Below are 22,467 nucleotides of genomic sequence, written 5' to 3'. Positions count from 1 at the left end.
CTTGGAAGGAAGATGGGGCAATCTACTTCCGTAGTGATACTGCCTCGGAAACCCAAGGAGGGGTCGCTATGAGTCAGGTCTGACTCGACGGCACATAACAACAACAACAACAACCATTTATAGAAATACATTATGGAAAAATGAATTTGCACTGGTATTTTCACAAAATAATGAACAGACTCCTCAACAGTAAGAGAAGTACATATATTTTCACAAATTTGAGCTTAAATATTAGTGAGGCAAGTCCATACTGCCTAAGTCCTTGTGTTTTGAATGCTCTCCTCCAAATAAAATACCACTGTAGCCTGAGGCAATATGTTGGACACTGTAAAGGCTTTTTCTGAATCGTCTCTAAGTCTTTAGAAAGTTGGTTCAGTTGAAAGTCTACTATTTCCTGATCCAAACAACACTGCTTAATAAACATGACTGTTAGCCCTGAACTCCACAGGGCTGGCAATGACTGTGACCTTTTGGAAGTAGGTGTTAGGCTTTTCTTCTCAGGCACCCCTGGATGCATTCAAACTGCCAGCCTTTTGGTTGGTAGCCAAACACTTTACCATTTATGCTATCCAGGGGCTCTTATGACTAGATAAAAACCAAACCAAACCAAATCTATTGCCATGAAGTCTATTGCAACTCATAGTGACCCTACAGGACAGAGTAGAACTGCCCCATATGGTTTCCAAGGCTGCAGTCTTTACAAAAGCAGTCTGCTACATCTTTCTCCCATGAAGTGGCTAGTGAGTTTAAACTACCAACCTTTCAGTTAACAGCCAAGTGCTTAAACAGGGCTCCTTATGACTAGATCAAGTACTCATTTATTTGGCAGCCCTTATATACTACATATATTAGTTCTACAAATGTTTGTTTTAAAGGAAGGGAAATTGGAAACTGAGCCATGTGGTAGCCCTGCGATGGCCAGGTCCATGCCTGGTACTCCCTGTGCAGTATCTTGTTTAACCCTCACAACATCCTGTTTTACCCAGGAGGAAGTTGAGATGGCCTCACAGCTGGTAAGGTACTCAAGCCCAGGTGGTCTCCCTGACCATATCCTCATTCCACTATGCCCCCTCAGTCCCTTTGGGCTGACTTTGAGTTAAAATGATATAAAGTGTTTTAGTGACAATTTCACAGATACTAGTTTCCCATATGCAGTTTTAGCTCACACTTGTATGGGCACAGCAAGCAGAGCAGGGTGGGTAAAATCAGTAGTAATTGACTTGACTTTCATTGAATCGGCTCATGGTTATCACCCTGAAGCCTTTCTACATAAAAATTCAAAATAAAAAACCCCAATGGTTATTTGTTGATCCTTTTATTGGAGACCCTGTGCAGCTTGGCAAAATTCTGACCTTCTCCTATGTTTGTAAAAAATGTTGTATGTAGGTGTAGAGTTTACTCTGTATACAGAGAAGTTCTTGCCTGTGGTGTTTTTCCAAATCTTGTTATTGTTATATGCCTTCAAGTCAATTCCAACTCACAGCAACCCTATAGGACAGAGTAGAAAACTGCCCCATAGAGTTTCCTGGGCTATAATCTTTATGTGAGCAGATTGCCAGGTCTTTTCTCCCATGGAGCAGCTGGTGGGTTGGAACCACCAACCTTTTGGTTAGCAGCCAAATGCTTAACCGTTGTGCCACCAGGGCACCTCTGGTGGATGCCAGATTCCATCTAATGGCTGCTTCAGTTTGAGTTCTTACTTGGTTTCTTTCTGGCTGTGTGACATGGGCCAAGTCATGTGAACATGAACTTGAACTGAACATCAATTTCCTTTTGCCCAAAATGTGGATAATGCCTGCTCCTCAGGTTTGTGTGTATTAGGTAATTTATATGAACACATGTTTTAAAGTGTAAAACACTGTGTAGATGATATAACTATCAATTCAAATATATCACCTGTTAGACATGGGGTTGCCATGAGTTGGGATTGACTTGATGGCACCTAACAACAGTCCCTAAACTTCTTATTTCCCTCCAATTGTAGGGTCCATTCATGCCAAAGATATTAAAAGACAGTTGCTCAAGGTAGTTGTAGGCCATCACATGTAGACCATCTTTTTGTCCCAGTGGTATCCGTGCTTAGAATACGTATTGGGAATGGAATTGGATCTTCCTCTCAATTATTTTGATTGTATAAATAAGAAATCTGTCAAGGAACGTATGTCATGATGGAGAAGGGATCAGTGTGGATTGACCACCAACACCCCAAAACAGGGCTGCAAATTCAGGTTATAAAAGTGTGTAGCAAGGGCTATCTTATAATAATAACTTGTTACTATTGTAACATGCTACAATAAAACATTTAATGAAAAGGCAGGGATTTTTCCCCTTAAGTGAAATTCAGAACTTGTTTGAAATACATAGTATATAGAATTGTTCACTAGTGAAAAGCACATTTATCCCAGAAGGCCATGAGGCAAATCTGTGTGCCATCTATGAGGAAGAAGGAAGGCAGGAATTTGTTCTTTTATTCTTTCCTTGGCAGAGAAGAAGGCCTGTCATTCCTAGAAACTCCCCATCACTCTGGCATCATGGGAGTTTACACAGTCATCCTTCAGAAAATAGCACAACTATGTTGATAGGAGCATTTTATGAGTGATGTTTTTTCCCAAAACTAAACAAATTTTCTTATTACTATGTTACATAACATTTTTTAAAAATGGCTTAGCTTAGTAGTTTCTAATTTAGATTTTCATCACGTAACTGCTACTCAGAAGGGCTCAACATGCCCATGATTCCTGTTTTCTTCCATGAAGGTCCAAAGCGCAACTTCTAATACTTAAGCACAGACAGACAATATGTAACCAAAAAGAAGGTTAAGAGTAAACTCAGCAAGCGCTTCCAATTTGACAACTTGTCAAGTTGACGAGCTGACACTAGCTTCAGAGATGACTTGAGATGTTGATGGCAGCTGCCCTCTCTGAATCTAAGAGCTCTAAACTGAGAGCAATCATACCAAGCAAAAGTGGGATGGTGTTTTCATACTAGGGCTTTAACCCACTGTGTGGCACACCTTGTTTACTAATTTTAAAAAGTTGCCATCGAGTTGATTCTAACGCAACCCCACGTGTCAGAGTGGAACTGTGCTCCGTACGGTTTGCAGTGGCTGGTTTCTCAGAAGTAGATCAGCAGGCCTTTCTTCTGGGTGACCTCCAGCTGCCAATCTTCAGTTAGTGCCAAGTGTGGTTACTGTTTGCACCACCCTGAGACTCCTTGTTTACTAATACTGAGGTTGATTGCCTTTTCTCAAACTACACCCTGCTCTACTTGTGGTAACTTTGGGGTTAGGAATGCCAATATGATTACTATTTGTGTCTTTCAGGAACCTTGGAGACTGCCTGTGTATCCTGTACATCAGTTTTCTAAAAATAATAGGAAGAAGTGGGAGAATTACTTAGATAGATTTTTTTCTTTTAAGTTTTGATACTTTCCTTACAGATCTAGATTCTTTTGTTCTCTGTTAAGCCCATTGAGGAGGCAAATTATCTAGCCAGAAATTCCTTCTGACAGAACCCAATCAGACCTAAACACCTCTAGTCATCTTGCTGGAGAAGCTCTTTTCCCTCCCACCTTCCTTGCACATGCTGACATTAACCAAGGTGAAGGTTTCCAATTAAAACTAGACTGATTTGTTGGTTTGGTTTGGTTTTTAAAACATTCATAGAAAAGGTTCTATTTTCAACTGAATGTATGAGAAAACTGACAACATATAAAAACCCTATTTCAGTGGAATTGACCTTGTGATATTTAGCAAGCCTTAGACTGGCTGACCTGGAGCAGCTTGTTCACAAAGAGGCACACCAGGCTTTTTCCACTTGCTGAACTTTTGGAATGATTCTCATTATATTCAATCCAGTCCTTGGGTCCACAGATCAGAGTTTTGCCAGTTAGAATCTGACCTTGCTAACTTTGCAAGGATAGGAGAATTTTCTTATTCTTCTTCTGCCTCTTGCTTTTCCTTTTCCACTGTAAAAAAAGTAAAGGGAAGGTTTTTTAGTGTCTGAAAGAAATAGAGCTGATCATCAAGTGCCATCCCATTACTTCCATTTGTATGTGACTTAAAAAAAAAAAAAAAAAACCTCACTGCCATCGAGTTAGTTCCAACTCATATTAACCTCCATCAGGTTTCCAAGGCTGTAAATCTTTATGGAAGCAGGCTGCTTCATCTTTCTTCCATGGAGCAGCTGGTGGGTATGAACCACCGACCTTTTGGTTAGCAGCCAAATGCCTTAATTACTACACCACCAGAGCTCCTTATTTATGACTAAAGTAATATATTAATAAGGTCTTTTCTGGTTGCAAGAACCCCTGATGACACAATGGTTAAGTGCTCAGCTGCTGACCAAATGGTTGGAGGTTCAAACCCACCCAGTGATTTTGTGACAGAAAGACCTGGCTATCTGCTCCTGTAAAGATCCCCAAAACCCATTGCCCTCAAGTCCACTCCAACTCATAGCAACCCAATAGGACAGAGTAGAATGGTCCCATAAGGTTTCCCAGGCTGTAATCATTATGGAAACAGACTGCCATGTCTTTCTCTCATGAAGAAGCTGGCAGGTTCAAACAGTCTACTAACAGCCTAGCCTTAACCACTGTACCACCTGGGCTCCTTCTCCCATAAAGATTGCAATCTAGAAATCACTATGGGGCAGGGTCCCTGTGAGTCAAAATGAGCTCGGTGGTGCCTAACAACCACTTGTAGATATACACAAATAAGAGAAATCCACCTCAAGATGGCTTAAGCAGAAAAAAGAATGTGTTTGAATCATTTCACTGCAAAGTTCAGGCACCTGGATTCACACCTGGATCCAGGTGCTCAGGTGATGTCTTGCCTTCTGGTTCTTTACCTGTTGGTTCTGCTTTCCTCTGTGTTTGCTCTTTTCCCAAACAGACTTTCTCTAGATATACCAAAAAACAAACTCACTGCTGTGGAGTCGGATCCAACACATAGCGACCGCTCTTTGGGTTTCCGAGGCAGTATCACTATGGAAGTAGATTGCCCAACCTTCCTGCCAAGGAGTGGCTGGTGGGTTTGAACCGCCAGCCTTCTGGTTAGCAGTCAATGCCTTAGGCACTACACCACCAGAGCTCCTTTCTCTAGATATGGGAATCTTCAAACTGAATTCCTGCTAAACTTGAACCTCCAAAAATAGGGGTGTTCTAAGAGTTCCAAGAAAAATCCCAGGATTGAGTCCCTTGGGCTCTGATTAGCCTTGTCCGTCCCTGAGCCAATCACAAGAGGAGAAAGGAAGAGGAATAATGTGATTGGCTAGGCATAGGTTACATGCCTGGGGTGGGTTTAATTCCACTTGAATTTATGGAGTGAGGTGAGGAGGGAATTCTCTCCATAGATAGATTAGGTACTGTTACCAGAAGTGGGAATGATGGTTTCTGGATAGGAAAAAAAAAAACTTCACTGCCATCACATCAATTCTGACTCATAGCGACCCCCATTGGGTTTCTGAGGCAGTAAATCTTTACAGAAGTAGATTGCACAGTCTTCCTTCTGCAGAGTGGCTGGTGGGTTTGAACCACCAACCTCCTGGTTAGCAGTCAAATGCCTTAGGTACTAGGCCACCAGAGCTCCTTTCTGGGCAGATAGATGTAGCAATAATGGGCACTAAAATAAAGCTACTTTAGCTCTTGTATTTCAAGAATGGCAGATGAAAAATTATTATATCACATACATGTTGATATCATTTTTTCTTACTTAACTTGTTGAGATGAAAAAAATGCCAGACTTGGAAGTAATGACATCAAGGCTAATATCTCTCTCTGATACCTGTTACTTCTGTGACGTGGAACAAGCTTCTTAGCTACTTGGAGCCTTAGTTTTTTCTTCCTAAAGAGATTAATGCCCACCTCACATTATTGTTGGTAGACACTAATACGGTAGTATTTGTCAAAGTATTTTACAAAGTATAAAGGGATATATTTGGGTTGTTTTATAAATTACTATTATTTTGAAGTAACTTATAGTTTTTTGTGTATTACGCTTTTTCAGCTGCAACTAGGAATTAATGTATTTTAAAGCTCACAATATTTAGTTACATTTTACAAAGCTAAATCTGTTTCCCAGTTTATAATCCCAAACTGATACCTCTCCATTGATATGTAAACAGTAGTTCTTAGGAAGACAACCAAAGGCTGATCAAAATGTTTCTGGTTAGCACTGGAGAAGCTCTACTTTGGAAAGCGTTTATGGGTGGTACTCAAACTTAAGTACTTTTAAAACATGAAGTATACTTATGAGTTAACATGTTTCAAAATATGTAGGTGATGTTTTGAAATTTCATTTAAAAATTGTATGTCTCTTAAGGTAAATTGTATGTGTGTTGGCTGTGTAGGGTCAAGTCCTGACTTAGGCATTGTATTCTCTGACCCACTGTCATTGAGTAGGACAGAGTAGAACTGCCCTGTAGAGTTTCCAAGGCTTTAAGTCTTTACGGAAGCAGACTGCCTCCTCTTTCCCCTGTGGAGCGGCTGGTGGGTTCCAAATGCCGAGCTTTCAGTTAACAGCTTTAACCACTACCCCTCCAGAGCTCCTATATTCATTCTCCTGTGGTAAACAAACAAACAAAAAACTCACTGCCAAAAGTATACCATAAATACTTACTGACTAAATTACTTAGGATTGTAGGTACCATAAACCCATAGGGTTCTATGACATATCAGGCTGGACACAAATAGATGTATCTCGAATCTTTTAGGGAAATAAGCTGCCTGAAACAGTAGAATATCACCTGTCTAGCTTATCTGGTAGTTCATCATCATCATCATCATCATCATCATCATCATCATCACTGAGCCAACACTGATTGATACAACTGTGTAATGAGGAAATTGATGCAGAGAGAGTTAATGTTATTTACTCAAGGTCACACATATCATGAGGAGTAGAGCCAGGATTTGAATCCAGCCAGCCTGGGTTCATGGCCCAGGGTTGTCTCTTCAAACTGGGTACCAGCAGACATGACACATTCCATAAATTCTAAAACCCCTAAAGTCTTCAATGCAATATTTTGAGTCCCTTGTCAAATATTTTATTAATAGTATCTAATACATTATGTAAATGTAAGTTGAGTAGAGAATTTAACCGCAGAGGTAGCTCAGTTAAAGATTATATTTGCAGAAAATCTTTTGCATGACACCCAATTTTTCATTTTTTACCAATCAGAGACAGCAAATAGTTGCTTCACATAAAAAATTATTAAATGATATGAAGCCCTTTTTTTAGAACATAATAGTATAATAGACATTTGCAGTGACTTGCATCTCTATACATTAATGGCTAGAAGATTCTTCTCTACTTCTGATAAAGAAAAGCACAGAATTTTAGGATGAGAAGGGGCCATAAAATGTGTCTAGTTCTGTCTCTTAGTCAATGCAGGTTCATGGGGCATCAAGCTCAGTTGGGATGACATGGTACACAAAGGATTGTTCTGCATCCTACTTTGGTCACTGGTGATTGGGTTCTTAACAGCTTGAGAGCAGCTGTTGAAGGTGGCTCTATTGGTCTGTACTCATCTGGAGCAAAGAAGAGTAAAGAAAATCAAAGACACATCGAAACAATTAGTCCAGGGGACTAGTGGACCATGGGAACCTCAGCCTACATGACCCTGCAACCAGAACTAGATGGTGCCTGGCTACCAATGCCAACCACTCAGAAAGGAATCAAAATTGGAGATTGTGGATAGAGTGGGAGAAAACTACGGGACGAAACTCAAAAAACATAAAAAAAGACCAGGCTTACTTTTCGGATAGAGATGATGAAAGCCCCAAGACTATGGCCCCTAGTCACTCCTCAAGCCTGGAATTTAATTCACTCCTGTGTAGGAGCTCTGGTAGCATAGTGCCTAAGGCACTTGACTGCTCACCAGAAGGCTGGCGGTTCAAACCCACCAGCCACTCCTCGGAAGGAAGGTTGGGCAATCCTACTTCCATAGTGATACTGCCTCGGAAACCCAAGGAGGGGTCGCTATGAGTCGGGGCTGACTCGATGGCAAACAACAACAACAACAACAACCTGTGGCTTAAGTCTCAGCCAAACAATAGACAGGCCTATGAGCTGAACACCTAAATCAGGGAGATGTACTCCCTAGAACCATCAGCCGTTGGAGATCAGAAGGCATTTGCGCAAGGAGAAAGCTCAGAAGGCAAAAATGCATTAGAAAGAAGTTCACAGGGAAAGGCAATCACAGGGAGGAAGTGGGAAGAGAGCTGTTACACGGTGGGGATTGCAGTCAGTGTCAGAAAACACAATGTGTATGAACTATTAAATCGAAAATGAATCTGCTCTGTAAAACTTGACCCAAGTCTCAATAAAAAGTTAAAAATATAATAATGACCAAAAAAATTGATGCAGATTCCTCTTTTAATACATCCTTAGCAGTCAGTCCCAAGTTTCTGCTTCAGCTTATTGCCTGAAAGGTGGCCCTGTCTTTGTGAGGCAGCATTATCATTGGAAAAATTCCGATTGATAGAACTTTTGCCCTACAGTGAATTGATATAAGCCTCCCTAAAGCTCCTACCTCGCTGACGCTATCTTCTAAAACAGCAAATTCTGCTCCCTCTTACTGAGGATAGTTCTTTAAGAATTAAAGACAATTTCCTACCTTCCCTCCACTATATTAAACATACCCAGCTCCTTGCCAACATCATTCAGCTAAGAAGAATACAGGCTACCCACCATCCTTTTTCCCCAGCTCTGGGCTTGTCTATTTTGTTGATGTTCAAGCTGAACAATATTAACATGCCTCTAATGCTTACTGAGTTTTCCTTCAGGTGAATTCCCAAGCTATTGAGCCATGTCTTCCTTCTCAGCCCTCCACAGTGCTGTACGCATGTATGTTTAACTGTAATGCAGAATTTTACATTTACATTATTCCTTTCAAGAATAAAGCATTTTATCAAGTTGTTTACCCAACGATCCTAGTCTATCAAGGCCTTTTTTAAACCTGTCATTCGGTCTGTCAGCTATCCTTCCCAACTGGCAACGTGCTAACTTAAAAGCTCACCTCAAAAGAGAGTCCCCTTCAAGTAACCATCCAGTTTATTGATGTAAAGCGTTGAACAAGGTAGAACGGAAGAGAAAACTGAGTGGCCTTCTACTAGAGACCTCTTTGGTTGACAGCATTCAAAAAGATTGTTCACCTAGACCTGTTTTTCCATATTTTTCACAAGAATAAAATGAGAAAATAGCAGGGGTTTCATAAATATCACTAAATTAATGGTTTTGTCCAATACCTCTTTTTCTCCAGAGGCAAGAAGTAAATGTTGAGCATGTAGCTAATAAATGGGTTTAAATAAAGAAAATGGTGGCTTCTATTTGCAAGAAAGGAACATAATTTACTTTTCAAAGAGATGTTAGTATCAAAGAATAATAGTAGTTTGCAAAATCTACTTTCTTTGCAGCAATTCATATTATGATAAAAAGCTGATCACTGCATTTCTGATCACTGCTTTTTAGTGGTCCTGAAAAATGTTTGTATCAGTAACAGTGGCATCCAACCTTTGACGTATAAAATAGTCCATATTGCTATTAACGGCATCATCCCAAATGACTAAAATGCCCTGCAATATGCAGAGAACCTAGGGAACTGTAAAATAAGATTGTGCAGGTGATGTTCAGTTATGTTCACTGCTCTATTTTTCTGGTGACTAGACTTCATAAATAATTGTGTAATGCCATTTAGAACTACAGCTGTCATATTAGGGAATACAGTTATATATTACCTCTACAAATGAATAACAAGTAGCATGTAAGCATATAGTTCTCTCCTACTTTGGCAGCTAAGAGTTTATTTTATGTGCTGTCAGTACCAGAAGGATCACTGGTGATGCTTGGGTGGTAAGCGAAAAATTGAACACCCAGCAGCTCTGTGGGAGAAGGATCAGGAGCTCTGCTTCCGTAAAGATTAGAGTCACATGGGGTCACTCTGAATCGGAATGAACTTGGGAGCACCCAGGAACACTTTGTACCAGAATCAGAGATAGTTTAAAGAAAAGAAAGGAGGGAGGGAAAGACTGAAAAGGAGAAGGGAAAAAGGGAGGGAGAGGAGGGGGAAAGAAGCCTGGAGCAAGCAACAGACAATATCAAGAATTTATATTGTTGAAAAGACAAGCTACCAATTGGGAGAATACTTTTGGAAACCATATATCTGACAAGAATCTAACACATAACCAAAGTACATATAAAACTTTGACAACTTAACAACAAAAGGATAAACAACCTAATCATAAAATGAGCAAAGGACGTCAGTAGACATTTCACCAAAGAGGACATTCACATGACCACCAAACTAATGAAAAGATGCTCACATCGTTAGCCATCAGAGAGATGCAAATAGAAACCACAGTGTGATACCATTTCACTCCCACTAGGATGGGTAAGATAAAAAAAAATAATAACAAATGTTGGCAAAGCTGTAGAAATATGGGGAACCTTTATCCATTCTAGTGGGAATGCAAACTGGTATAGCCATTGTGGAAAACATTGTGGCAGATTCTCAAAAACTAAAACTAGAACTGCCATGTGACACAGCGATTCCACTCCTAAGTATATATCCAAAAGACACGATACCTTTGTTCGTTGCAGCATTGTTCACAACAGCCAAAAGGTGGAAACAACAGATAAATGGATAAACAAAATATGGTACATACATACAATGGAATACTACTTAGCCAGTTGGACAAACGAAGTCTTGACACATACTACAGTATGGATGGAGATTAAAAATCTTCCAATGAGTGATATAACCCAATCATAAGAGAACAAATATTGTAGGACTTCACTTATATAAACAGACAAGAAAAATGAACTGTATAGAGACTAAAGTCTATTAGTAGTTACCACGAGTGGGAGGGAGGAGGAAAAGCAGGGTTTAATGGTAATGGAAAAATCGCACTGATTAAGGGTAATTATTGTAATTGCTTTCAATAAGTTGTATACTTGTAAAAAGTTGAATTGGCAAAAGTTTTATAATAGATATATTTACAACAGTGACCAAAAAAAAAAGAAAAGGAGTAGTTGCTGAGGCTACTTTTGTACAACCAAATGCCTTGTGGAATTTGGTTTGGAGTAGAGTCATGGTTTCATAAGATATCCCAATTAATTGGCCTAATAATGTGTTGAGTGCTTCTATTCTACTCCTAGTTCTTTATGTAGTGCCTGGGGTCCTGAAAGCTTCCAGCTGGCTCTCCAAGGCACAGCTGGTCTTTGTTCACCTGGAGCAACAGAGCAAGAAGGACATTCAGGAATATTAGGCGGATATGGAACATGTAGCTAATGGCCTCCATGAGTAACTGCCTCCTTTGCCTTCAGACCAGAAGAACTGGATGGTGCCTGGCTAATGTTACTGAACATTTTGATCAAAATTTTTGTAGAAGAGTCCTGATCAAAAGGGGGAAAATATAGAACAGAATTTTAAATTCTTATGGACTCTAGTAGCATAGTGGCTAAAAGCACTTGACTGCTAACCAGAAGGCTAACCAACCCACCAGCCACTCCTTGGAAGGAAGGTTGGGCAATCCTACTTCCGTAGTGATACTGCCTCAGAAACCCAAGGAGGGGTCGCTATGAGTCGGGGCTGACTCGACGGCACATAACAACAACAACAACATGGACTCTAGATTTGCTGAAGCCAGGGAGGGTGGATGAATCCCTGAAACTATTGCCCTGAAGATCATCTGTAAACCTTAAACCAAAAATACCCCCAAAATCATCTTACAACTGGATAATGTAGTTGTTATTGTTCGGTGCTGTTGAGTCGATTCCAATTCATAGTGACCTATGTACAGCAGAACAAGGCATGGCCTGGGCCTGCACCATCCTCCCCGTTGTTGCTGTGCTTGAGGCTGTTTTTATAATAGACATATTCACAACAGTGACCAAATTTTTGCAGTCACTATGTCAGTCTGTCTTGTTGATGAGTTTTTCTTTTTTTGCTGAGCCTCTACTTTGCCAAGTATGATATCCTTCTCTAGGGATTGGCCCCTTCTAACAACCAAACAGTCGTTTAGTTTAACCAGTAAAAAAGGCCTGCCTTGAGCATCATGTTGTTCTAAGAACTATTTATACGGAATCAAATGGGCAATAGTAACTCGAAAGATTAGATAGGAACTTGGAGGGCAGCAAGTTTTTGTTAATAAGGGAGGAGCAACTCAGAAAAGGAGGCTGAGAATGGTTGTGCAACTCACAGAATATAATCAATCTCACGAAATTGTACATGTGAAACTGTTGAATTGTTTTTTGTTTTTGTTTTTTGCTGTGTACATTAATAACAAAAAACAAATAAAATTTAGAAGAAAAAAAGAAAGTTATATCTTGCCTGTGGGCTTAATGATGGGACCAAATGTGATGTTTCCTTCCTCCTACTTTGAGTAGACTGATGAACGTTAACACCAGCAGTAGTGGGTCACACATAGACATCATTGGAGAGGCAGCTGTTGGCCTCACCAAAGCATCTTCTTAATAGACAGGGAGAAGCAGCCCAGGACCAGAAGGTGAGAGAAGGTTGCTTTTCAGAAAGGTTGAAGGATAATGGGAACATCATTTTCTTGAGTCCAACATTCCCTGTAAATAAAGTAGTCCATCTGAAACCTACAAAGGATCAGGGGTACAACCATTTCTTTCTATTACTCTTTGCCTTAGATTAAGCCAACTAGAAATAAAGAGACATAGACCCTGAACCTGAGAAGTTGACAGTATAGTTGAAGTTGTTGTTATGTGCCGTCGAGTCAAGTCGGACCCAACTCATAGCGACTCCTCCTTGGGTTTCCGAGGCAGTATCACTACGGAAGTAGATTGCCCAACCTTCCTTCCGAGGATGAAGAGAAGAATCTAAATTGCATGCAATTGTTTAGAGAACTGTGAACTCACAGGAAGAGGGTCCATCATGTGTCTACAACAGTGGAAGTGACCAGATGCAGGTCTGCAGACTTGGGGTAACTCAGAAGAGACAAAAGGTCCTGATTTTCCAGTTTCCAGGCAGAGTTTGGTCAGTGTTCATAGAAGAAGGGGCTGAGGGCTGTCAGTGCTGGAGAAAAGCTGCATAGGAGGTGTGTGGTGCATTTTTCCTTGCCTGAAATGAATATGTTTGGCTGGTGCTTTGACAGATCTTATCTCATTTAGGTCTCTGCTCAAGGAGCTGCTGAGTTTGTCGGCTGTTGCCTGATGCTTCTTTTGCCAAATGCCCTTTTCTCTTGTGCCTTTGAAGTTGCTTTGTTCACTCTTCAAGTTTGTTTTTGTTTTTTTATTTTAGAACCACTGACATCCAAAAGAAGGGATGGACTTCATTATTCTTTTAACTTTCACACTGAACTTTTCACAGTTCTTGTTGGATTCTTTCTGGTCAACTTCTGAACAGCCCGAAGTGTGAAAGAATTATGACAAATATCAGAAACAGATAAAAGTCCTTTTTTTTTTTCCCCCAGAGTGAGAACAAGACAGACAATTTCATCTCTGATAGAATCTGACTGGAGGGCTCTATTCATAAAAGTTTCTTTATTAAACTAGCTATACAACATTGGCAGACTCCCAGAAGGTTTTCAACACCTAATGGGTGTTTGAATGGATGGAGCTATTGTCAGCTTTGTCTGTTCTGAGACCCACCATCAATCAGCCTCTCAATCCCAGTTTACTACTGGCCCCGACACAGGAAAGGGGATCGTGTCCATGACAATACCCGTTCCATAAACACTAAGTAAAAGCAGGGCTGATCCCTACTCATCTTTGTGATCCATGCAAACAGTAGATTACCCCTAACTATCTTTCATAGGAGCCCTGGTTGCACAGTGGTTAAGCACTGAGCTGCTAACCTGAAGGTTGGCAGTTCAAGCCCACCAGCAGGTCTGTGGGAGAAAAGGCCTGACGATCTGCTCCTGTAAAGATTACAACCTAAGAACCCCTATGGGGCACTGCTACTGCATCCTATAGGGTTGCTGTGATTCAAGAATTAAATCTATAGCACCTAACAACAGCGACGACTATCTTTGAATGAATGTCAGATTCTTATGCCCTAAACTGTTTTTCAGATTCTACATTTCATCTTGATTGGATAATCTTTTTATAATGTGGAAAGCATTGACTTGATTTTTATATAATATGTGAGAGTGGCCAGGGAAGGCTTCTCTGAGGAGGTGGCCTTTAAGTGGAAGCCTGGAGGAAGTGAGGGAGCTAGTCCTGCAATATCTTGAGGAAGAACATTTCAGCCAGAAGGAAAAACAAATGCAGAGCCTTTGAAACAGGAGTGCTGTTTGCTGTCAAGAAGCTAGTAAGCAAGAGAAAGCGTGGTGGGGCAGGAGGACAGAGAGAGAAGGCAGTGTGCATGCCAGAGGACAGAGAACCTTGCAGGCCATGGTTAGGACTTGGAACTTTCTACTGCATTGTACAGAGCACAGTGGTATGATCTGGCTTTCGTTTTAAATAGATCACTTTGGCTGTTGTATTGAGAACAGAGAAGTTCCTGGGTGTTGGTTTGAACCCACCCAGAGGCACATCAAAAGAAAAGCCTGGTGGTCTGCTTACAAAACCTCACAGCCTTGAAAACACTATGGAGCACAGTCCTACTCTGGCACATGAGAGGTCACCATGGGTTGGATTCAATTCAGTGGCAACAAGCTAGGTTTGGTTTTCATGGAGAATAGACACTAAGGGTCTTAGGATGCAATAAGTGAAACCAGTTAGGAAGCTAATAGAACAATCCAGTGAGATAAGGTAGTGGCTTGGACCAGGTGTAGTACCAGGGTCTAAATTCTGGAAGTCAATTCAGTAGACTTTCCATCGAGGTTGAACATGAAATATGAGAGAAGGGACAACTCCAAGATTTTGAGACTTTGCAGCTGGGCTGCTATTAGCCAAGATAAGAAAGCTGATGGGAAAAGTGAGGGCAACCGGGAACTCGGTTTTGGACATTTAATTTAAGGTTGTGGTGCCTATTAAACATCAAAGTAGAGAGGTGTTAACTAAGCAGCTGATATCTGAGTCTCAAGTTCAGGGGAGAGTTCTGGACTGGAGATGCACATTTGGAAGTTGGGACAGGATAAGACCACAGCATAGACGGAGAAGGAGAATGGGCTGAGCAGTGGTGCTCAGGGATCAGGGGATGGTCAAATGGGAGGAAAGAGCAAAGGAGACTCAGAAGTGGCAGGAGTCTGTCACGTGTCAATTACAGCTAATAGGACAAGGAGCAAGGGAAGTGAGACTTTATCATTGGATTTGGTAGAAAGGAGGTTACTGAGAAGAGCAGTTTCAATGGAGTAGGCTCAGGCAAGGATAGGGAAAAAGAAACTAGAGATCATGAGTATAGGCACCTCTTGGGGAGTTTTGCTTAAAGAGGAGGAGAAATTGAACAGGGGGTCCAAGAGGATGTTGTGTCAAAGGAGGGGATTTGTTTTCTTTTTAAAAAATAAATTATGTTGTTGTTGTATTGAAAATACACACAGCAAAACATACACCAATCCAACACACATACAATTTAGTGACATTGATTACATTCTTCAAGGGGTGCAACCGTTCTCACCCTCCTTTTCCAAAGTATTCCTCTACCAGTGACATAAACTCATTGCCCCCTAAACTTCCTACCTAACCTTTCAAATTGTTGTTGTCAGTTTGACCCCATATAGGTGGTTCTTTGACAGAGCACAGTAGATCTTCTTTAGCAATTAAGTTAAACTATTGTTTGGTTGGAGAAGGACTGCAGGAGGTATTTTTTGTTTAAGGCTTAAAGATAATCTGAGAGCAGTAGTTCTAGAAGGGTTCATCCAGCCTCACTGGCTCCAGAAAGTCTAGGTTCCATGAGAATTGGATATTCTGTTTCGTTTATTTGCTTTAACGAAAGGACCACAGCACATTTTGGGGAATACTCCAGGAAAGAGGGCAAAAGTAGATGATGAGAGAGAATTTGTTGAAAACTCCTGGATTGCTGGGAAGAGAAGAAGGTTTCTGCTTTTCTAGCTTTAGGAAGAAAACTTTGGAGATTGATAATGGTCTTCTTATCTTGTGGTGAGATTCGAATGCAATTGTATTTTAAGGCAACATTTTCAAGGTCAGTGGTGAGGTGTAGGCTGGAGATAAAAGTATACACCTTCAAATGTGTGTGGACTTCCTCATCACAGAAGCAAACTTTCAGTTATTGAAAATGTCTGTTATAAGACTACTGTATCTTGACTTAACTATCATTTATTTGGATGTCATAGTAATTCAGGTTTAGAGAAACTTATAGTATAAGTGGGAAAAGGATTAAGAGAAAATTAATAAGCAAAAGAAATTGCAAATGGGGTATTGACATCCTTTTACAGAATTGTTTTCAAGCCCTCTACAAGGCATCTTTATCTAAAGTGTGCTAATTACAAATGGTTCTTATCTCTTAGGCAAAGTCAGCAGGCCTTTTTCAGCCCTTATCAGAAAAAGCAGTGAAGAAGTCTGCAAGCTTAATTTCAGGTGCATTCTAGGAGAAGACAAGACCTTACATTGGCGGTGATTTAATTGACTAAAGCACCAACTACAAATGATCATGAATAACAATAGTAACTAATATTTGTACAGTGGTTACTAAGGACCTCTGGTGGCACAGTGGTCAAAGCATTTGGCTGTTAACCAAAAGGTGGAGGGTTCAAACCCCACAGCCACTCTGCAGGAGAAAGATGAGGCAGTCTGCTTCTATAAAGATTTACAGCCTTGAAAACCCAATGGGGTAGTTCTACCCCATCCTGTAGGATCTCTGACTCAGAGTTAACTAGAAGGGCAGTGAGTGTATTTGGTTGCGGTTTACCAAGAACTTCTGAACACATCACATGATTCCATTCATTCCTTACATATGTTTAAAGGCTTTCTGTATTCTGTTGTTAGATGCCGTGGAGTGAACTTGGACTCATAGTGACCCCGTGTGACAGTATAGAACTGTCCCAGATCCCAGAGAGTTTTCTAGGCCATGATGACACAGGACCAGGCAGTGTTTCGTTTTGTTGTACATAGGATCGCCATGAGTCAGAACTGACTCGGCGGTGCCAAGCAACAGTGTTTATGGAGCAGATCTCCAGGTCATTCTCTCGGAGAGGCCTGCCATGAGTTGGAGTCTGCCATCCTCTCTGTTGGTAGCCAAGGGCTCAATTTTGTGCCACGGGGACTGCTTTTCGTGTTCTATGCCCTGGGAAAAAGTTAGCTGAGAAAATGTTCTCTCTTTCATGAAGCCTAGCAACCTGGTAAAAGTGGGACAAGTGCTATTATTACTCCTCTTTACAGGTGATGACATTCTAAAGCATCATTAAAACTTATGTTGAAATCACTACTTTTCTAGGAATTCTGGGCCCTAGATGAAACTCTATCACTGTTATTCTAGTTACTTTCTCAAAACTTTGCAAAAATCAGCACTTTGGTACATTTTGTACCCTGAGATATTATCTTCATAAATACACTGAATATCTGCAGTAGAAACTCGTTGGCATCAAAAACATTCATTACAGCACTTAGTATAATAACCACATGTCCAGAAGAGCCATCTTCTGTTGTGAACATGCCAGCTACAGCTGAGCCACCGTAAGTTGCTACCGTATGAGCCTGATAAATTATTTCCTGCCAGCAAAATTGCTGTGATATCTGGAATGTATCAAAAAATAACCTAATAAGCTTACTTTTTTTAAACCACCCTCATAACTCAAACACAATTAACGACCTTTAGTTTAAAGTCATAAATTCTGACTTTTTTTCTTACCATTTATACTGACCCCACACATTTTTGAAAATTATAGAGAATTAAGTGTAAATTATAATTTATAGAAATTAACTTTTTCTAATTAAAACATAGCTTATAAATTGAAAACAATGATAGATTCTGAAAATGTATATCAGCCACATATATTCCATGTATTTTTTTTTCCTTCATTGAGAAAATTTTTATATGAGTTTTTTTAAAATATTTTTTATTTTATGTATGTCTTGTGGTCCTTTCTTTACTTCTTAACTCTGGTAATTTTCTGTGACTGTTGGGAGACGTAGTTGTATAATAGGATGCTAAGTGGGCATTTTCTGGTAGGTAAGATTACAGCCCAGAAAGCCCTATAGGATAGTTCTACTTTGTCACATTGGGTCACTATGAGTCGGAACTGACTCACAGGCAAGTAACAACAATACTACCACTAGGTTCCACACATTCTAAAGAGAGAGCTCCAAAAATTGAGCCAGGCGTCCTGTTCAGGGTTACTACCAGTTGCCATTGAGTCAGTTCCAACTATGGCATCCCCACATGTTTCAGAGTAGAACTGTGCTACAGAGGGTTTTCAGTGACTATTTTTGTTGTTGTTTTGATGTAGATCACCAGGCCTTTCTTCTGAAGCACCTCAGGGTGGATTTTAACTAACAACCTTTCAATTTGTAGCCAAACACTTAACCACTTACACCACCCAGGACTAACAGGTTTTCTAAGGGATGGTGTGAATCCTGCCCTGCCACAGTCAGCCTCCTGGCCACATGGGCAGAGGATTCATGGTGGGGATGAGCAGAGAACCGTCTGAGTCACTGAGGAAAGCGCTGAAGTCTTCCCTCCCTTCCCATGGGAGAGAAGAAAGATTGGGTCACCATGCCCTCCAGGCTACCTGAGGCAGGGATCTAAGAGGAATGCTCATACAGAGGTGCCTGTAGGAGGGGAAGCTTGCATCTCTTCCCACTGTTGGACTTCCGGCAGACAGAAGCTTTGTTGATGCTCTTAACAGCTACCTGAGCTGAAGAGGAGACACTTGGAGGAAAATGTCCAGGCAGGAGTCCCTGAGAGTGCAAATGGTTAAGGGACTCGGTTGCTAACCAAAAGGATGGAGGTTCGAGTCCACTCGGAGGCACCTGGAAGAAAGGCCTGGCAGTCTACTTTCAAAAAACAGCCATTGCATAACCTAGTCCACAAAGACAGTGGTCTACATCCTACTTTGCTGAATAGCTACTGGGGTCTTAAAAGCTTATGAGTGGCCATTTGCAGTGTGATTCTTGGTCTGTCCCCATCCGGAGCAAAGAAGAGTGAAGAAATTCAAAGAACCAGGAAACATTTAGTCCAGGGGACTAATGGAGTACATGAACCCCAGCCTCCACAACTCTGAGACCAGAAGAACCAGATGGTGCCCTGGTGCCACTGCTGACTCCTCTGAAAGGGATCACAGTAAGAGGTCCTGGCTGGAGAGGGAAAAATGTGAAACAAAATTCAGAATCATAAAAAGGGACAGGCTTACTGGCCTGACGAAGACTGATGGGATCCCTGAGACTATGACCCTTAGACACCCTTCAAGCTGGGAACTGAAATTAACCTCCATGACTCCACTGTCAAGCAAACAATAGACAAGCCTATAAGGTGAACAGTAATATCAGGGGGGTATGCACTCATTAGAACAATCAAGCATTGAGATCAAGAGGACAGCATTTGCCCAGGGATAGAGCTAGGAAGGCCAGAAGCGATGGCACGATAGGATGAAGAGAAGGGGTGTGTACAGGGAGGAAGTGGGAAGAATGCTGTTGCATTGTGGGGATTGCAGTAAATGTCACAAAACAGAATGTGTATGGATTGTTGAATGGAAAACCAATTTGCTCTGTAAACTTTATCTAAATCACAATTTGAAAAAAAGAAAAATCAGCCATTGAAAACCCTATGGAGCACAGTTACACTCTGACACTCCTGGGGCCCCCATCAGTAGAAATTGACTCGATGGAAACTAGTCCTGGTTTTCTCATCCAGGGAGAAAGGGGAAGTAGTAAGAGAGCAGCTGCACCCACTGTCCTGTGTGGCAAGGATTAATATGCACACGTGGGTCACATGGACATGCAGAAAGAGGTTGTTGGACTTTGATCCTGTCCCATGCATCCTGCTCAAGGGATGTGGATGTGCCCAGCGGGGGCTGAGTGGGAGCTAGAAGAAGTCAAACTAGAGACAGAATTATCACCTCAGGAACTGTGCAGTGGGGACCCCCCAAAGCCCCAGCATGGTTCTGCAGAGACTCATACAGTGCTGGGCACTTGCTACACAGAAGGCATTGGAGGCCAAATCAGCGTTAGCCTGAGAAGCAGTGACAACCATCGGAGAGAGAATCCCACAGCATCCAGATAAGGAAGAGGCCTATGTTCTTCCCCTGGCTTCTCCCAACTATACACATGAAGGAGCTGGGTTGCGGTGAGGGGTTCTCAAAATAGACCATGTTCCCCTACTCCAGGGAGAAGGGCAGAGGATAACTAGAACAGAAAAAGCTTGTCTTACCCACCTCAGGAATTTTAAGCCCTAAAACTTACCAGCAATGAGGGAGGGAAAAAGTGGAATCAGATACGATTTTTGCACAAAATGTATTCATTCCATCCTTGAAGGGACTGTCAGAGAGGTCCTTGGAACTTGCCAAGGCCTGTTCCCTGTCTGACCCTGCAGTGAGGCATCCATACCCAGGCATGGCTCATGGATGGCTGAACCCTTCCTTACATAGTCTCTGGGAGAGATGGCACACCTTCTGCCAGTGCCAGGCCAAGGTCAGGCTTGTTGTCCAGCCAATGGGGAAGCAGGTAGCAGGAGAGTTTACACAGAAAATGAGTTGGTTTGAGACTAGACATTACAGTCTTGGGTGTGTCCTCTGCTCAGGTGGGGGGCTGCACAGAGCAGGCCTGCCACACTCTTTCTCTCTCTGAGGACTTTGGCTGGTCCCTGTTCCTCTCTGGGACTCAGTTTCCTCATATGTAAATTGAGGAGTCTGTCTGGATGAGGAGGTTGTAAAGGTCGTGCTATGAGATGATCTGTATCCTGGGACATCAGAGTGGCCCCTACTGAATCCTCAAGGAAAAACAAAACCAACCAACCCATTGCTGTCCAGTCAGTTCAGACTCATGGCAACACCGTGTGCTGCAGGGGAGAACTACTCCATAGGGATTTCTTGACTGTAATCTTTACAGAAACAGATTGCCGTGCCTTTCTTCGGAGGTACCTATTGTGTTTGAACCACCAACCTTTTGGTTAGTAGCCAAGCACTTAACCATTTCCACCTCCCGGGGTATCTTCTGAATCCTGAGTCGGTATTAAAGAAATATTTGTTGAGCTAAAAAAAAAAAAAAAAAATCATTCGACTCAAAGCGATGGGAAAAGTATGCAGTCTGCCCAAAATGTTAAATGACCTGGTGCCCATCAGGGAGGGGAGGGTGGGTATGGACTGCTTGGGGGTGATGATTAGAAAGCAGTAAAACCATGAAGTTGAGACTGTTCCATGAACTGTTTGCATCCATATATACTTGTTTCAAGATCCATGAAACAAGCTCCATATAACTGGAGTTTTCCTCTGCCTTCTAGAGAAGTTAGTGCTGGGCTTGTATTCCTTCCTAGCTCATCCAGCAGGGCAGACATATTGGGACCTTCCCCTGCGTGACCTGAGCAAGCCACTTAACCCCTCTGAACTTCATTGTCCCCATCTGTCAGGTGACAGGCGGTCCCTAGGTTACTTCTACCACTAAAATTCTGTGAAGGTTGTAGGTGTGATTTATGTAAAAAGAATAGCTTAGAATTTGTGGTGAGAGTGCTAAGAAGATCAAGTGTGTGCTAGAAGTTTGTTTTGTGCCAGTTATGGTGGTAATCCTCCTAAGTGGGGAGTTGGTATATTTCCTTCACATGGCTACTGTTGGAGATGAGGAGGCCAGGCCCAGATGATATTATGGACCCAAGACTCAACTTGTGGAGGATTAATTCTTGAAAGGTAGAAAAGGGAAGATTCCCCCTATGAAAGAAGTTTAGGGAGGTGACTGCAAACAGAAGAACTGGTTTCAGTGGGAGGTGGTTACAGGTGCCTCTTGGTCAGACCATGGGGATCTTACTTCCCTACCAGTGAACAGAATGCCAAGAGCCTGACAGTCAGTCCCCAGTGAGCCATCCAGACCACAGACTGAGAAGGGGTGGAAAACAAAGGTGTTGTGTGTATGGAGAAGCCACTGTGATGCAAGAGAGAGGTGTTAAATTTCTGGTGGGAGGGGGCCTGTGTAGTTGGAGATGAACTCTTTTCCGTAGTTCATTTGCTGATGAGTGTCGTCTCTGCTGGGTTTCTGCCCATTTTATGGGTATGTCTTTCCCTGCAATGATCCTCGTTTGGTCTGCTTATACCTTCTGGTGATGACCAACCACAGTGCTTGCTGAATAAGTTTAGGCACTCTGCCATTTTCTGTAATTCCATTTCATGGTGTTTTTAATGATGGAATTCAGGAAAAGAACTCTGTTAAAAGTCAGACAGGGAGCCCAGTCCCATTATTGGTGGTTTCTGCTGTGACTCCTGGAGTGGGATCTTTGGTTTGAGCAGGCATCATTGCCTTAGCTTGTCAATGGTGTGGAGGAGAGCCTGAATTATGCAGCAGGTCCATTTGGTCCACAGCTGCTGTTCCAGAACGTTTCTGTTAATCCACTGGATTGATGGAAATGCACCTCTCTGACGCCAGTCCCTTCTTGTTCCCACCTCTTCCTACACTTCCACCACTAC

At 41.8% G+C, this 22,467-nt stretch overlaps 1 protein-coding gene across 1 annotated transcript in view; it reads left to right on the top strand.

The window, feature by feature from the left end:
* The window catches only part of ANKS1B (ankyrin repeat and sterile alpha motif domain containing 1B), a 1,816,017-nt gene that overhangs the window by 1,724,024 nt on the left and 69,526 nt on the right, over positions 1-22,467 (top strand). The gene's annotated exons all lie outside the window — the stretch shown is intronic.

Source organism: Orycteropus afer, unplaced genomic scaffold (genome assembly GCF_000298275.1).
Source record: "Orycteropus afer afer isolate SDZICR_OR568_19922 unplaced genomic scaffold, OryAfe1.0 scaffold00177, whole genome shotgun sequence".
NCBI classification, from domain to species: Eukaryota; Metazoa; Chordata; class Mammalia; order Tubulidentata; family Orycteropodidae; genus Orycteropus; species Orycteropus afer.
The sequence above is the reverse complement of the archived record's forward strand: the minus strand, read 5'-3'. Positions and strand labels throughout refer to the sequence as shown.